Below are 5,469 nucleotides of genomic sequence, written 5' to 3'. Positions count from 1 at the left end.
ATTGAAAAATCGGTTCGAATAAGTTTGGTTAGGGTGTTCTTTGTGTCGTCCATTTTATAAGTTCTGAGCTGCGGATTCCTGAGGACAGCTCACAAAATTGTTGAACTATGGAAGATTATTATTGTGAATTTAAATCAAAAGGTAATTAAATTCCATTAGATTGTAAACAGATCTCAATGTTTCATTTTAGATAGTAAGATTAAATACTCATTACAAAACTACAGGAATGGATACATACCTCTCTGTTATTATTATTTCATAAAGAATTATAATTGCAATTATATAGTTCATTACAATAGAAAATATTTCTCAGGAAATTCTATATATTAAATTAAAGAATTAAGTAAAACATTTTTAATAATTACAAATATGAAAAATACCTGAACATTCCAATAGAAAGATGTCTAAACAGGAGTTAGAAAAGTCAAACATTCAATTTCAATTCCAGAATTCATCTATAAAAGGTAAAATGTTTTGAAATCTTTAATTACAGTCTTTAATGCAAGCAGTTGGGCAATATTTCAATTTTTAAGAAAATTGATGAAAGTCAACCATTTTGAAGTGGTCAGAATCTTTGTCGTTTGAGCAATAAGTGAATAACAAATAACTGCATGAATTCCAAGCTTAAAAACTTATGAATTAAATCCTATGCAGACTCGTTTATCAGCGAGTTACTAAATAATAATCCACATTAAGTAATCGTTTTAGAACTTAAACGATTACATCTCGCATACTTTCAAGGATATCACAAGCGTGAAAAGTATGTGGTTTATCAATAACTCTTCTAAAAGAACGGACGAAGCCAATAGAAATCTTTGTTGAAGTAAGCAAGTTCTAAAGTTCTAAGCAACGCGATGACGCTTATCTGCCTACGTTGCAGTTAGCAAGTAAGTCCTGAATTTCTATGAAAGTCCGATGGAGCTCCTCACTATTAACGTTTCAAAGGAAGTACTAAAATTCTCAGTTCGACGTCTAAAGCTATGAGTGTTCCATATATTTATGTAAAGTGATGGTCCCTAACAGTATATACAATTCAGAGTACGTAAGATGCAAAGTTCTATGCAACATGATGGCGCTTCTCATTTCTACATTTCATACTGAGCACTTTCTAAATCTCTATGCATTGCGATGCACCTTCACAGTCCTACGTTTCAAAGTAATTCTGTGCAACAAGATGTAGTTCCTCAGTTTCATGATTCAAAACGAGTATGATGTAATGTTCTTTGCATCGCATTATGCTTAACTGCTTCTACACTTCGAAATGATGTGAATGCTACAGTCCCTTCAACGGAATGGCCCTTAATAGTGTCTACGCTTCAGAGCAATAGAGTTCCAATGCACCGTGCAACGCAATGGCGCGTCTCATTTCAACGTTAAAAAGTGAGTAAGCAGAAACATTCTATGCATCGTATTATGCTAATCTGCTTCTACAGTTCAAAGGAATGTAAATTACACAGTTCCTTACAACGGGTGAGAGGACGTTCTTGCTCTGTGACGTAGATACTATGAAGTGCCAACCCTTTGCATGGAACTGCAGATTTCACAATCTTTGGAAATGTACAAACAGATGAGAATATTGTTATGCATAGAAGATTGCAGCTTACCTACTTTGAAACGTTGAAATGAGATACTTATTGTTTGCTTAAATGGAACTCCATTGCCTTGACACGCAAACACAATCAAGTGCCATCCCGTTGCATGGAACTTTAGAAATCACGATCTTCTAAAGTGTAGAAGCAGTTACGCATAGCGCTATGCATAGAAGATTACAGCATTCTTAATTTGAAACGTTGAAGTAAGATGTGCAATCGCATTGCATGCAGCAATAAAACTGCATTTCCTTGGCACACACAAAATATGAAGCGTCATCATGTTGCATGGATAAGTCGAGTCCACATTCTCTTGAAATGCAGAATCACATAGGCATAATGGTACGTACAGAAGAGTACAGCTTACTTACTATGAAACGCTGAAAGTGTTTGCGTCATTGCATTGCATGCAGCATTGGAACTCTATTGCATTGACACACAGCCCCATTAAAGCGCAATACTGTTGCATGGCACTGTGGACTACACATGCTAACGAAGTATAATATCAGATCAGCATAGTGCCATGCATAGAGGATTCCATCTTACTTACATTGAAACGCTGAAATGAGTTGTACCATTGCATTGCATGAAGCATTAAAAATCTACAGCTCTGAAGAGCAGACACTATAAAGCGCCTTTAGGTTACATAGAACAGTAGAATTCACATTCTTTCAGATCGTAGAAGCAGCCAGCCATAACTCTATGCATAAAAGAATACAACTTATTTAATTTGGAACCCTGGAGTGAGATGCGCCATCATATTGCATGGAGCATTAGAACTCCAACGGTTTAACCCGTTGACTCTTTGTAGCCACTCCTTGTTGCACGGAACTGTAGAATTTACATACTTCTGAAGAGTAGAATTTACATACTTCTGAAGTCAGTAGAAAATCTACTGACACGCATCGAAGCATTAGAACTCTATTGCTTCGAAAAGTAGACATCTAAAAACGCTATCCCTTTGCAAGGGAGTGTGGCGCTTACATTCACTTGAAGAGTAGACGAGCTATACATATCACTTCGCTATGAATATTATACCTTATCATGAAACATAGAAATGAGATGCGATATCGCGTTTTAAGAAGCATTAGAAATCCATTGCTTCGATACGTAGACATCTGGAAACGCTATTTCCTAGCAAGGTAGTGTGGCATTTACATTCTATTGAAGTGTAGACGAGGTATACATAACACTTCGCGATGAATATTATATCTTATCATGAATCATAGAAATGAGATGCAATATCGCGTTTTAAGAAGCATTAGAACTCTATTGCTTCGATATGTAGACACCTGGAAATGCATTTCCTAGCAAGGAAGTGTGGCACTTACATTCTTTGGAAGTGTAGACGAGGTATACACAACACTTCGCAATGAATATTATATCTTATCAAGAAACATAGAAATGAGATGCGATATCGCGATTTAAGAAGCATTAGAACCCTATTGCTACGATACGTAGACATCTGCAAACGCTATTTGCTAGCAAGGAAGTGTCGCACTTACATTCTTTTGAAGTGAATACGAGGTATACATGACACTTCGCAATGAATATTATATCTTATCACGAAACATAGAAATGAGATGCGATATCGCGATTTAAGAAGCATTAGAACTCTATTGCTACGATACGTAGACATCTGCAAACGCTACTTCCTCGCAAGGAAGTGTCGCATTTACATTCTTTTGAAGTGAATACCAGGTATACATGACACTTCACAATGAATATTATATCTTGTCATGAAACATAGTAGTGAGATGCGATATCGCGTTTTAAGAAGCAGTAGTACTATCATGCTGCGGTACGTAGACATCTGGAAGCGGATTTCCTAGCAAGGAAGAGTCGCATTTACATTCTTTTGAAGTGAATACGAGGTATACATGACACTTCGCAATGAATATTATTTCTTATCATGAAACATAGGTGTGAGATGCGATATCGCGTTTTAAGAAGCATTAGAACTCTATTGCTTCGATACGTAGACATCTGCAAACGCTATTTCCTAGCAAGGAAGTGTCGCATTTACATTCTTTTGAAATGAATACGAGGTATACATGACACTTCGCAATGAATATTATATCTTATCCTGAAACATATAAATGAGATGCTATATCGCGATATAAGAAGCATCAGAACTCTATTGCTACGATACGTAGACATCTGCAAACGCTATTTGCTAGCAAGGATGTGTCGCATTTACATTCTTTTGAAGTGAATACTAGGTATACATGACACTTCGCAATGAATATTGTATCTTATCATGAAACATAGAAATGAGATGTGGTATCGCGTTTTGAGGAGCATTAGAACTCCACTGCTGCGATACTTAGACATCTGCAAGCGCTATTTTCTAGCAAGGAAGTGTCGCATTTACATTCTTTTGAAGTGAATACGAGGTATACATGACACTTCGCAATGAATATTATATCTCGTCATGAAACATAGAAATGGGACGCAATATCGCGTTTTGAGACGCATTAGTACTCCACAGCTACGATACTTAGACATCAGCAAACGCTATTTCCTAGGAAGGAAGTGCCGCATTTACATTCTCTTGATGTGAATACGAGGTATACATAACACTTCGCAATGAATATTATGTTTTATCATGAAACATAGAAATTAAATGCGACACCGCGTTTTAAGAAGCGTTAGAACTCTATTGCTTCGATGCGTAGACATCTGCAAGCGCTATTTTCTAGCAAGGAAGTTTCGCATTTACATTCTTTTGAAGTGAATACGAGGTATACATGACACTCCGCAATGAATATTATGTTTCATCATGAAGCATAGAAATTAGATGCGATATCGCGTTTTAAGAATCATTAGAACTCTATTGCTACGATACATAGATATCTGCAAACGCTATTTCCTAGCAAGGAAGTGTCGCATTTACATTCTTTTGAAGTGAGTGCGAGGTATGCATGAAACTTCGCAATGAATATTATATCTTATCACGAAACATAGAAATGAGATGCGATATCGCGATTTAAGAAGCATTAGGACCCTATTGCTACGATACGTAGACATCTGCAAACGTTATTTGCTAGCAAGGAAGTGTCGCACTTACATTCTTTTGAAGTGAATACGAGGTATACATGACACTTCGCAATGAATATTATATCTTATCACGAAACATAGAAATGAGATGCGATATCGCGATTTAAGAAGCATTAGAACTCTATTGCTACGATACGTAGACATCTGCAAACGCTACTTCCTCGCAAGGAAGTGTCGCATTTACATTCTTTTGAAGTGAATACCAGTTATACATGACACTTCACAATGAATATTATATCTTGTCATGAAACATAGTAGTGAGATGCGATATCGCGTTTTAAGAAGCATTCGAACTCTATTGCTACGATACGTAGACATCTGCAAACGCTATTTCCTAGCAAGGGGAGTCGCATTTACATTCATTTCAAGCGTATGCAAGGTATACATGACACTTCACAATGAATATTATATCCTACCATGAAACATAGAAATGAGATGCGATATCGAGTTTTAAGAAGCATTCGAACTCTATTGCTACGATACGTAGACATCTGCAAACGCTATTTCCTAGCAAGGAAGTGTCGCATTTACATTCTTTTGAGTTGAATACGAGGCATACATGACACTTCGCAATGAATATTATATCTTATCATGAAACATAGAAATGAGATGCAATATCGCGTCTTAAGAAGCATTAGAATCCTATTGCTTCGATACGTAGACATCCGGAAACGTATTTCCATGCAAGGATGTGTGGCATTTATATTCTTTTATAGTGTAGACGAGGTATACATAACAGTTCGCAATGAATATTATATCTTATCATGAGACAGAAATGAGATGCGATATCGCGATTTAAGAAGGATTAGAGTTCAATTGT

Source organism: Xylocopa sonorina, unplaced genomic scaffold (genome assembly GCF_050948175.1).
Source record: "Xylocopa sonorina isolate GNS202 unplaced genomic scaffold, iyXylSono1_principal scaffold0049, whole genome shotgun sequence".
Taxonomy (NCBI): domain Eukaryota; kingdom Metazoa; phylum Arthropoda; class Insecta; order Hymenoptera; family Apidae; genus Xylocopa; species Xylocopa sonorina.
The sequence above is the reverse complement of the archived record's forward strand: the minus strand, read 5'-3'. Positions refer to the sequence as shown.